Source organism: Belonocnema kinseyi, chromosome 6 (assembly GCF_010883055.1).
Source record: "Belonocnema kinseyi isolate 2016_QV_RU_SX_M_011 chromosome 6, B_treatae_v1, whole genome shotgun sequence".
Lineage (NCBI taxonomy): Eukaryota > Metazoa > Arthropoda > Insecta > Hymenoptera > Cynipidae > Belonocnema > Belonocnema kinseyi.
Window position 1 is genome coordinate 92,796,452 of NC_046662.1, and position 13,209 is coordinate 92,809,660.

The 13,209-nt window shown below is 32.2% G+C and overlaps 1 protein-coding gene across 4 annotated transcripts in view; it reads left to right on the forward strand.

Moving 5' to 3' along the window:
- Positions 1-13,209, forward strand: part of LOC117174373 (calmodulin-binding transcription activator 2) — a 175,491-nt gene that overhangs the window by 68,918 nt on the left and 93,364 nt on the right. The window lies entirely within an intron of this gene.

Below are 13,209 nucleotides of genomic sequence, written 5' to 3' on the forward strand. Positions count from 1 at the left end.
CTATTAGTTTAGAGAAGGTTCAGTAGCAACTTAGAAGTCGCATCGATAAACGAGGAGCTTATTAACTGCAAGTATAATTTTAGCCTCTTTAATATTCATCTGCTTATCCTAGGTTTGTGAAATTACAGAATAATAGTTAAGTTACTGCACATTAGTGAAAGTCGCATTAAGTCCAGTTCTCATTATAAGGAATATATAAATAAATTATTTTCTACTCAGGTCGAAGATATTTAATTAAATTCGAGAATAATAATGCTTAATGGAGACTTAAATTTCGCCTCAAACGCGTTTGGAATATCGATTTTCTGCTCTGTGGGTTACATTAAAGGCTTGATTCCTTGGATTTAGATTCGGCAAACTTTGCTAAAAAATATTTTATTTAATCCCCGTCCTTGGCCTAGGAGAAAATTTACTCGGTCTGGACCCGAAGTCGAGTTTTGGAAGTGGAAATTCCGAGTATTCGACTCTAACGAACTGAAGTGAAATTAGCGTTCTAATTTGTCAAAGAATTCTTCGACAAAGTTCAACTCAGGAAGTTCTTGTATTCGTTTTACGCAATCTACGACCATTTTACTGTAAGTCATTAGTAGTGTCGGTTATTTGAGTTTCAAATGAAGTCCACTAAACGTTTTTTCATTTGGGTACAAAAAATGTCCAATCTGCATGAGTTATCTTAAATTAATTCTAGAGAATGTAATCCTGAACTGATATCTTTGTTCCTCAAATTTGACTAATTTAGACATAGTTTCTTGTGTGAAAGATCTTTCTTCATGAGGTCGGATCATTGGAATGGTATATCTTAATGTTCAAACAGGCAGCCTTAGTATCGAATGTCGTGTGGAAAAATGTTTGAGGTGAAATTGTTTCCGATCATGCGATGCTAGAAATACCGTGACATATACGAATTAAAAAGTATTCTATTTTAAAACTGTTAAATTAAGAAAAAATTTCAAGTCGCACTATCTGAAATGCAAATCACTAAGATCTTTTACTTTGCCTTACGACGAATAGTAAGCCGAAGTGAAAAAAAAACAAACAGTTTTTGCCCCGGACAATCATCATACAATTGAGAAGCCATTTATTGTGCTTTAAAAATCAGAAATCTATAAACTGTTGTAGCAAATTACTATATTCCACAACATTTTAGAGGCCAATAATTCAGTCATTGGCCTATTCTAATCACTATGTCGTAAAGGCTAATCATGGTATTTTTTGACATTATCGTTTATTTATTGGAATAAAAATTATCTACTATTTTTAACGCTAACTTGCTACGATAAATAGAATCTTTAATGTTATTTTCCATATTTCCCTATATTTGCCTATATTTTACAAAATTGCAGAAGCCAATAAAACAATCATTGGTCCATGCTAATCACTATTTTCTCGATGGCAATAATTGTGTTTTTTTTTACATTGTAGTTAATATATATATAAATATAAATTACGTACTGTATTCAATGTTTAACTTACTATGGTATGTTGAATCTTTAATTGATTCACAGCCCAACTTTAACTGTATGCTACTATATTTTACCAAACTTTTATAATTTCTATGCTATTCACATAAATTTATTTTCCTCTTAATAGCATAAATGGTAATGCAGTTTTGCGTCTAATATGCCCAAGTTGAAAGCAAAATATCAATTTTATAAAAAGATATTGAAAAAACGTCAAATCTCGATGTTTTCGAAAAATTGATGTAACTCTGGAAATAATTTAAATTATTTGAAGTTCATGGGCTTGTTAAAGGTAAGTCTTCATAATATTTTCTTAAATTATTAAGATATTTGTAGAATTTTCCCCCTAATTTCTGTCCTCGGGTCTAATCTAAAGCAAAAAAGTCGCCAAATTTCGAATAATGAATTGCTCTTCACATGATTTAATATATTGTAAACAATTGAATGTTTTAAAAATATTATTAAAATTTACACATCTTAGAATGTAGGTAACAAATTCTAAAAATTATCTTAACAATTAAAAAAAATACTGTGGAGACTTTTACACATTTAAAATGAGCCCACCAAATGTACAAAATTTAATTATTTCCAAATTTATTTCAATTTTTCGATAACTCTGAAATTTGACGTTTTTTACATTATCTTTTTCGAAAGCAGGCGTTTAGATGACTGCCGCCGGTAGTTTACTTTTTAGTACATTTCAGGGGTCCATAATTTAATAATAATTAGCCTATGCTGTTCACTATGTTTTTGGGGTCAATAAATGTGTTTTTTTATATTGTAGGTACATATTTTTAACGCTTAACTTACTATGGTTATTTTAATCTTTAATAAAGTTAAAGACATGAGAATGATAAATAAATAAGGACCAACAATGATATTTTACAGAATGAACAACAAAGTTTCCTGCGGTAGGTCCTCAAATATAAAATTTGGGTCAAATTACAGAAGCATGTGTTCCCGAAGAACTCTACATTGAATATGTGAAAACATTAAACACAAAATTTCAGTGCTACAAGGGGGAAAATCCAAATTCTTCCTTAGCTAGTTTTCCACCTTATAAATGAAAGAATGAGGAATTTTGTTTACACAACCACGAACGTATATTAAGGACTTTTTTGGGCTTGTCAAATATTTATGTATTCTTTAATATTTCAAAATTTCGAAAGATGTTGGAACTAGAAATTAAGAATATTGATGTAAATGATTAAAAATAAGATCTAAATGTTACTCAACTGTCATTCTAATACTTTTAAAGTTCAGTTTTTTTAGCGAAAGGAGAAGTGATTTTTGCACATTCCTAATACGTATGAAAAAATGAATGGTGGCAGTACAGAAATAGAAAAGCAACTTTTTTGTTGAAAATGGGCTTTGGATTTAATCGTAATAATTTAATTTCTCTCCTTCATGATCGATATGCCTGAATTTTTTATTTGTTTATTGGAAATAAATCCAATTGTAACTTCAAATTTCTTTGACGATTCATTCGAAATTACCTATTTTTTAAGATAAAATTTTTTCACCTGCATTCAGAAACTCGATATGCCGGAAGTAAGTTGGTTTTTCTATTTAAACGAATGATTACATTTTTTATCAATCCGCAACCGAGTCTGTTCCGATATGTGGCCAGTGGTGATTTTAAGAATGTCAACTGACACACCTTTTTCCTTAAAACTAAATAACTTTTTGAAATCGAATTTTTTGTGGTTAAATCAATGACATGTCATGTCGGAAGTGGATTTCTGTCTTATCTTTAAATGATTTTTTTTTTAATCTTACCGAATGTTTTTCGCTCTTCTAGACAATTCTGAATTTGCTGGTTATTTAGTTATATGCTGACACGCACCTTTCAAGTAGTATCATAAATTACTCAAATTAAAAAAAAAAAGTAATTAAAGAAATTACACCTTATCCAGTTTCCATTCTCATGTCTTCATTTATTACCCATCAGTGTATTTAAAAAATTTGTTTAACGTTTATAGTGGTTTTTACGACTTGTCAAACTTAAACGATTTCTTAAGTTGCCAATCATTGCACGAATTATCCTAATTTTTCTTTTTTAATTTTTGAACGTTTGCAACTTAAAAGTCTAAAAAAAAGGAGAAGGTCAAACAACAATGTATTTTAATTGGGTTGGAACAAATTGTAGAAAATCAGTCAAAATACGTATAATATTTGAAAAACATAATGATGTTTTGCAAAATAAGACGTGATTTAACTGGAAACATATGCTTGTTTCTCTAATGCTCTTGTATCAACCTCGTTGCTTTATCGTCATTCTTATTTTCGTCTTTAAAACTGTTGTGTGAAGGAAGCATAAAATAAATGATTTAGAATTATAAATATTTTTATTATAATCTCTGAAAAAAACAAAGTCTATTTTTATAAAAATGATTAATATATTTTAAAACCATTTTATAAATATTTTATTATGGGCAGGGTTAGGAATCAATAAGGTCTTAGTTTTCATGAAGCTTACATTGCTTTTTAAAGCAGAAAGTCTTGCCATGTGGATATGAACCGACGCTTGCACTTGCAGGGTACTAGGAATCCTTGATCGACGGGGATAATTCCAAGTTCCGAACTTATCCACCAGAGCGGCGACCCTGTGCTTAGGTCCTACTAAAACTTGATAATACAAGTCAATATACTTTTATATAAACTTTCATCACTTTTATTTAAACAGTCTTACTAACCAGGAGTTCTTAAGAACAATCAGATGCAAGACAAAGCATTAAGAAATGATTCAAATCAAGTTACCATCGATTTGTTTTGTTTTTTAAGGAACTTTTGATTCTGAAAAATGCAATATTGATCTTTAAAGCTGAAGGAAAGGTGCATTGCGCTAGCATTCTTTATAACTCAGAATTTTAGGCTCCTTTATTTTTCACTGAAAAACGTTTAAATTTTTCATAATATTAAATCACGCTGTATTTTATGGCCTTTTGGGCCCCTTAGTCAATCACTAGAAAACCACTCTCTCGTTTCGAAATCATGTCTTACAAGACAAATGCAACATTTCAAAAAATTAAGCATACCAAATTCCTGGATATCATTTGTGCACCTCAAAAATATCACCTTGGATTTTTGGGCTTGAACATTTAACATAAAAAACAACCCCTCTGTACCTCGTAGATGCGACTGTAAAAAGATAATATTTTTCAGAATTTTCCAGTTATAATTTTGTATAATTATTGGGTTCCTCAAAAATACCAACGCATATTTTTGAGCTCGAACCCTTAATGCTAAAAGAAACCCCCTTTGTACCACGCATATATGATTTTACGAAAAAGCATACATACAATATTTTTCAGAATTTTTCCGTTTAAACATAGTCTTTGACTTTTTGGCTCCTCAAAAAATACCTACTCGATTTTTTGGACTCCAGCCCAAGAAACAATTCCAACTGTGCAATTATAGTTAAGAAGCTGACAATTTCCAGGTGGATAAAGACGAAAAAAAGAAAGAGAGTACAATTTAAAACTTCTTTTTTTTTAAAGCTTTCTGATTCAGGAATCTCACTCTCCAAAAGATTGTCTCAGTAAAAGAGTTCTCGATCAAGTTTTACATCTTTTTCTGTTGTATGGTTTTATTCACGAAATCTTCTACATTTCGAGAATCTTTCCTGGAAAGGAATTTAAGATAACTGTATCACATTTTCTATATAATTTTGGTCAGATACTTACTTTTAAATATATGAGCTTTTTAAAATGATTCTTGTTTGCCTAGAAATATTCTTTTAATAACTTTTTTTTTAATCTAGAGAATCGCTATCGTCCCTAATCATTTTTCAAATCTTCATTTTTAAATTATTATTTTTAAGTCTTGTATTTTTGGACCTATCTGGTGAAATATAATACGAAAGTATTCCAAGAGTTGGTATTATTAGATCTGATTTTTACATTCGCTGGTGAAATAGATGCTTTCTATCTGCTTTTAGATATCACATCCTGTTTCAGCATTCGGTTTACCCGATAGTCACTGGCTGATTATCGACCCTTCAGTTCTGGGGCTTTATTTCTCTACTTTTTGGAGATCGTCCGCTCCATTGCTAGAGCTCGAAAAAGCTCTTGATTTGCACTTCGAACCAGACTGAGGTTTAACCGTCGGTAGACGAATATTGACATTCTCAATCCTCGCCAATTGGCTTTTCCTAAGCCTTTTCCAGGAGCTGAATCCCGCTCAGAGAAATACTTCATTTAATTTCATACGAACGCAATTTACTTTCGGGCTTTTGTAGTGGCTAGCGATTTTAAACGAAGGCTGATTTTTCCTTATCAAAAGGAAAGTTTCACATTAGGAAGATTTAACTTTGTTATTTGTAGAAATGTGTAGGGTACTTTTATAATCAGATAAAAGTGCTACTCAGAAAAATTTTGCATGACATGAACTTTATAATTTCATTAGTTGATGCACACCATTTGATCATCGTGTTTAATATTTTTAAACGATTTCATTTTGTAATTCGTGGCCTCTAACTATGTGAGTGTTTCGAGATTGAAGAGCCTCAGGGGAAAGAAAGACAGTTACAAACAACGCAAATGTTTTCCGTTGCTAATGACTTGTTCTGCCATTCGGGTATGCCCTCAGGTTAAACTAAACACTCAAAGTAAACCTGTGATAAAATGGGGTGCGCGGGAAAATAAAACTGAGATCAAAATAATTTTAGCAAAAAAATTCTTCTGAAGTCAGGCATTGTTTTAAATTTTAATCAATAATTTAAACTTTGCATTTTTAGAGCGAGGAATAGGTCATTAATTTTCCAAACTGATTTTCTTGATTTCAAATAACTGTTTTAGATTTTCTATAAATATTTGAACTTTCTAAAGCTTGCAGGCTCTGTTTTCTGAACTTTCTAAAGATAAACTGTGAATACAATATAAGAAAAAATAAAGAAGGTGCGGCTTTCCAGAGAATCTTCTTTATTTTCATGAGCGAATTTTGAAAACATGGAAAGAAGATTTTCAGGAGGACCCAACATTTTATTTTATCCAATTTTTAAACAAAGTTTCTGCTAATGTAGAAGAAACATCTTATCAGTCTGATGATGTTTAAACCATTATGGTTTAAACCAACTATGGTTAGAAATTTAATTATTTTGTTGAGAATGCGCATTTTTTTGGTTTTTTTCATCTATTTTTACATTCGCATCTAATGAGAAAGTATTGGTTTTATGTAAAATTTCACTTTGTTGGTTTTCATCAAATCTTTACGTTTTGAGACCCACTGAGTCAGAAAAAACGATTTTTACGAAGGTGTTTGTCTGTCTGCCTGTAGTCTGTATTCTGTAGGCACGATAACTTTCAAAAAATTGATCAGATTGGATTCTGCTTTGGCACATTTTTAAGGCCTAAAATGAAAGAACAAGTTCGTGTACCAGCTATTTTGGATCAAAATTGAAAAAGTGAGCACGTTTTCAAAATTTTTAAGACCACAATTTTTCACGATTTCAAAATTCTATGAATGGTTATTTATAGTACTCAGAATTCCAAAGAATTTATCCTAATGACTTTTTTCTATAAAAAGAAAGTATAATAGTATAATAAGAGTATTATAATAAAGTATAATAAGAACATTTGAAGCCGAACAACGCATGCTATGAAAAAAGTTAAGATAAGAAAAACGTTGATTTTTGAAAGCCATAAAGTCATAACAACTTTTTTGATTTGTTCGAAAAGTTGAAAATTCAAAATTTGATCGTACCTCAACTGTTTGAAACCATATTTTTTCAAGATTTTAAAATTCTATTAACGGTTAACCATAGTACTCAGAAACTCAAACAATTTATCCTAATGACTTTTTTCTATAAAAAGAAAATTATCAGAGTTAGAGCATTTTCAAAGTCCAAAAAAACAAACTTAAATAAACATTTCAAGCCAAACAACGCATGCCATGAAAAAAGTCAAGAGAAGAAAAACGTTGATTTTTGAAAACCCTTAAAGGTGGTCATAAAAACTTTTTTGATTTGGTCGAAAAGTTAAAAATTCAAAATTTGATCGTAGCTCAACTTTTTGAAACCACATTTTTTCAGGATTTCAAAATTCTATGAACAGTTATTTATAGTACTCAGAAACTCAAACAATTCATCCTAATGCCTTTTTTCTGTAAAAAGTAAATGATGAGAGAGAGCATTTTCAAAATAATAAAAAAAAAACTAAAATGAACATTTTAAGCCAAACAACGCATGATATGAAAACAAGTCAAGAGAAGAAAAACGTAGATTTTTGAAAGCCTTACAAGATTTTCATAACAAATTTACTAATTTGGACGAAAAGTTGATAATTCAAAATTTCATCATATGAAAAATCTTTAAAACCACATTTTTTCAAGATTTAAAAATTCTATGCGCTGCTATTTATAGTGCTCAGAAATTCAAACAATTTATTCTGATGACTTTTTTCTATTAAAAGAAAATTACCAGAATTAAAGCATTTTAAAAATCCAAAAAAAAAAAAACTAAAATGAACATTTTAAGCCAAACAACTCATGATATGAACAAAAGTCAAAAAAATAAAAACGTTAATTTTTGAAAGCCCTACAAAATTATAATCACAAAATTTTTTATTTGGTCGAAAATTTAGAATTTTATCGTACGAAAAATAATGAAAAATCCAAAAATTCCGTTTTTTGGTTAAACTATGTAAGATACGAAGAAATTGAATCAACTAAAATTACGCGCCCGAAAAAGATCTACAATTTTTTTAACATTCACTTTTTGATTGGATGCGTAGTTTTTGTTTTTAGTCATAAAAAAGAATATTAAAAATTAAAAATAAATAAAATTTTCGGACTAACGACATAAGCTACAAAAAAAACCTGTTTATCAAAAAAAAAGGCTACAAATGTTTATTATTACTGTTTTATAGGATGCGCAGTTTTTGTTTATCCATAAATGAATCAAACTAAAAAGATTAATTTTTTGACAAACAAAGGATGCTATGAAGAAAAAAATGGACTCATTCAAGTTTTTCATGAATAATTTTTGAGAGGACACTTAGTTTTTTCTTTAATCCTAAGATGTAACCTTTAAAATAAAAAAATTGGATTATTTTAATACATTTTTTAAATAAATATTTTATGTAAAACGACACAAGGTATGCACTACAATTAAAAGACAAAAGTTGTTCACCCAAGAAGATCTATAAATTTGTTATTAATCATTTTTAAATAGGACGAGTAGATTTTCTTTTAATTGTAAAAAATAAGATTGAAAAAAAAATTAAATTTTTAGAATAAATTTTTGAAAAAGGACACGAAAGACGAAACAAATTTTTAAAAAAAGTTTCTTTAACCAAAAATATCTAGGAGTTTGTTATAAAATCTGATTAAAAAAATATATAGTAAACAAAAATCTGCACGCTTTGCGGGCACGTTCTTATAGCGCTCTGTGTGTGTGGCTAGCAAGTTTGAACGCGCCTGTGGCGTGCGATTATTGATTCTCGCGCTTCACGCTCGATGATGCATTCACTTCGCAACACAAGCTCAGTCTTTGTGTTTACTCTACATTTATGCGCATTTTTTTTTAAATTAAAGGTTAAAAACATCGATAACTTCTATTTGGCGGTTAAGAATCCTCTTTTGTCGAACCTCCTTCAGCTTTAACGAACACATTCTCATTATGTATCTCGTACTTCGCATTCGATTTGGTCGAAAGTGCAAACTTTTTTGCATGATTACATTCTCATCAGAGAAGGTATTAGATTTGTGTAAAATTTGACCCCCACAGTTTTGGTCAAATTTCCACGTTTTGAGACCCCACGAATCCGAAAAACCGGATTTTACGAATTAGTCTGTATGTCTGTTTGTATGTATGTCTGCCTGTCTGTGAACAAGATAACTATTGAAAAAAGTAATCTATTAGATTGCCCTTTTGTATACTTGTTTAGTGTCCTAAACTAAAGGTCAAGTTCGTTAGCCAGCCATTTTGGATGAAAATTCAAAAGGTGGGCACATTTTGAATAATTTTGTGACCACTTTTTTAAAAATTTAAAAATTCTCTGTATGGTTATTCATAATATTTAAAAAATGTAACAATTTATCCTGATGACTTCTTTCGAAAAATAAAAAATCAATAAAAAATCAATATCCAAAAAAACAAACTAAAATGAACATTTTAAGCCAAACAACTCATGATATAAAAAAAAGTCAGGAAAAGAAAAACGTTGCTTTTTAAAAGCCCTACAAGATTATGATAACAACTTTTTCAATTTAGTCAAAAAGTTGAAAATTCCAAATTTGATCGTTCAAAAAAATTTTGTAACCAAATTTTTTCAAGAGTTAAAAATTCTATGTACGGTTGTTTATAGTGCTCAGAAACTCAAACTATATATTGTGGTGAAATTTGAGGTGAGTGAATTGTGGAACTGTGTAGAAGGGTGTGGAGGTGAGAGATCTAATTGAGGGATTGTGAGATTGCAAAGGGGAGGTAGATATTTTGGAGGATTGAGACAGATTTGTGTGGAAGTTTGTTTGGAGATTTGTGACAGGGTGGGAAGGCTGTGTTGACGGAGTGGTAGTAGTAGGTTTGGGTAGCGACAAAGAAAGGCGAGACAAGTAACAGACAGCGACGGTAGATGCAGGGAAGCATAGAAGGCGGGAAAATTTGAATTTGATTAATGGCTAGTGGAGCGAGTATCTCCTCGGAAGAAACAAGAGTTAGAGCAGGAAGTGTTCAGTACGCCGAAAGAGATAAAGGAAAGGAAGGCAAGGGGCAAGTATAAAAAAAACTATAGAAAAGGAAAGGTTAAGAGCAAAAAGCGTAGGGTCAATAGAAGCATTTATCAAAAGGAAGAGAGGGGAGAGGGAAAGCAGTGAAGAGAAGGAAGATATCGGGGCGAGTGTAAAATACCAGAAAATGTTTAGATCGCCGCCGGAAATGCAGAGTTTGATAGGGAAAAGCGATATCAGGAAGGGTGCTGACGGTAGCAGAGATGAAAATGAAATGTCGATGCAAGAAGAAAGACTAAAGGAAATTAGAGAAGTGATGGTAGAGGTAATGGGAATTTATGAAGAAAAGCAGGAGAGAAGGGGAGAGGAATTAAAGAACGAAATTAGGCGGGAAATGGCTGAAGTTAAGAAAGAAATAAAAAAATGGGAAGAAATCCGGGAAAAGTTGGAAAAGAGGATGGAGTCATTGGAGCAAACACTAGAGAAGCAGGAAGAAGTTAATAATACAAAGGCAGAGGAGATAAGAGGTAGGATGAAGAAACTTGAAAGCTCGACTGGGAATTGCGGTGGGGACGAGAGTGGGAATAAGGAGATGGAAAGGCTGAGAAACATACAACAAAGAATAGAGAGGAAAGAGAGGGAAGAAAGAAAATTAAACATAGTGATAAAGGGTATAAGATTAGAGGGGAGGAGCTGAAGGAAGGGGTGGACGAAGTACTAAAAAGGATTGATGCCAAGGTAGAGATAGAGGAAATGCGAAATATAGGTAGGGAAGTGAGAAGAGGGGAGATAATGGTACTGGTGAAACTAAAGAAATGGGAACATAAGAGGGAGGTGATGACAAAGAAGAGGTTATTATATGGTAGTCCGGAGAGAATAGAGGATGATTTGACATGGGTAGAAAGGAAGATGCAGTATAAATTAAGGAAAATAGCGGAAGAGGAAAGAAAAAAGGGAAAGAGAACATGGGTTAAGTATGGGAGAATTCAGATAGATGGAGTATGGCGGGATTGGGATGAAGAAAGGGAGTAAGATTTGTTACTGGAATATAGCAGGATTAGAGAGAAAGGATAAGGAGTTTTTGAGAAATTTGACACAATGGGATGTAGTGATAATGATGGAGACGTGGTTAGATGAAAAGGGATGGGAAAGAGTAAGGGGAAGGTTACCAAGTGGTTACAAATGGCAAGTGCAAAATGCAAAGAGGAAGAATAAAAAGGGCAGAGCAATGGGAGGAATGGTGATGGGAGTAAGGAATGAATGTATAACAGGGAAAGATAAGAAAGACAAGAATGAACAAAAAGAAGGAGTAATAGTAGAAGAGGCTATGATGGGGGGAGAGAAGTGGAAGGTAGTGAGGAATTATGTAAACGATGATATGCAGGAAAAAGCAGAGGAGATTAAAGAAATGATTGAAGAAAATAAAGAAGAGATTAGGATGATAATAGGTGGTGATTTCAATGCGAGAATAGGAGACAGAGGAGGAAGGGAATGGGGAGAAGAGAGAGGAATAAAATCCAAAGATAAGGTACTAAATGGGGAGGGAAAAAAGTTGCTGAAGAGCTTGGAGGAGTTGGAATGTAATATCTTAAACGTGAACATAGAAGGAGATGAAAAAAGAGAATATACACGCTCAGGAATTGAAAGGGGAACGGGAGGTAAGAGAGAAGGTTAAGAAACTAGAAGTAGGAGAATATATTGATTCGGATCACTTTCCCTTAATAGTGACATTAGATGGACAAAAAAGGAATAGCAATATGAGTAAAAGGTTAGCAAATGTAAAAAGTGTAGGAGAAGGGGATTGGTCAAGGGAAGGAAAAGAACAGTTTAGAGAAAAAATAAGAAATATCAAAATGGGAGAGGGAAATGTGGACGAGGAGATGGAAAAAATGGTAATGGGGAATAATATAGGGGAAAAAGAAAGAGTATTGAGTATTGAGGTTTGAGGAAGAGGCGGAGAAGGCTAGGACGGAAGAAGAGTAATGAAAGGTAGTAAATAGAGAAAGAAAAAGAAGAAAAAGAGTAAACCAAGATATTGAAACGATAGAATGGAAGAAATATTTTTTGGATTTGCTAGGAGGAGTAGAGAGAATAGTTGTAAAGGGAGGAAAATATGGTAGAGAAAGAGACGAGGAAGAGGAAATTTCAAGGGAAGAAATAGTTAAAGTTTTAGGAATAATGAAGGATGGAAAGGCACCTGGTATAGATGATATTCCAAATGAAGTATGGAAATATGGAGGGGAGGAACTAGAGGAATGGGCATGGATAATGTGTAATAGAGTATGGAGAGGAGAGGGGTGGCCAGAGTTATGGAAAGAAGGAGTAGTTATACCAATATTAAAGAAAGGCAAGGGAGAGGAGGTTAAAGATTATAGGGGGGTGACGTTGATGCCAACACTGTATAAAGCATATGTAACTGTTTTGTCGGAGAGATTGAAGATAGAAGTTGAAGAAAAAAAGATCGAGTCACCGAATCAGACAGGGTTTAGAAAAGGAATGGGGGTAATGGACAACATATATGTTCTGAATTATCTAGTAAATAAGAGGGAAAAAGGAAAAAGGGGCAATGATAGCAATGTTCGACAACTTAAAGGCGGCGTTTGACTCATTAAATCGAGGAGAAATAGAAAAAGTTATGATAAAAAAGGGGATAAGAGAGGGATTAATAAAGAGAGTATGAGGAATTCCTTCTGAGCCCACTTTTATTTAATTTATTAATATCAGACTTAGAAGAAGAAATGAGGAGAAAGGGTTGGGGAGGAGTTAGGATAGGGAAGGAAAAGATATATACACTGGCATACGCAGACGACATAGTGTTGATGGCAGAGGATGAAGAAGGGATAGCTGGATTAATTACAGGATTAGAGAAATACTTAGATGGGAAAAAGCTGAATGTAAATGTTGAAAAGACAAAGATAATGAGGTTTAGAAAAGGAGGGGGAAGGAAAAAAGAATGGACAGGGAGATGGAATGGAATAATGTTAGAAGAAGTCAAAGAGTATAAATATTTGGGATATATCTTGCAGACGAATGGAGATCATACAGCTCTTGTAAGAGAAAGGATAAAAAAAGCAGCAGGGGT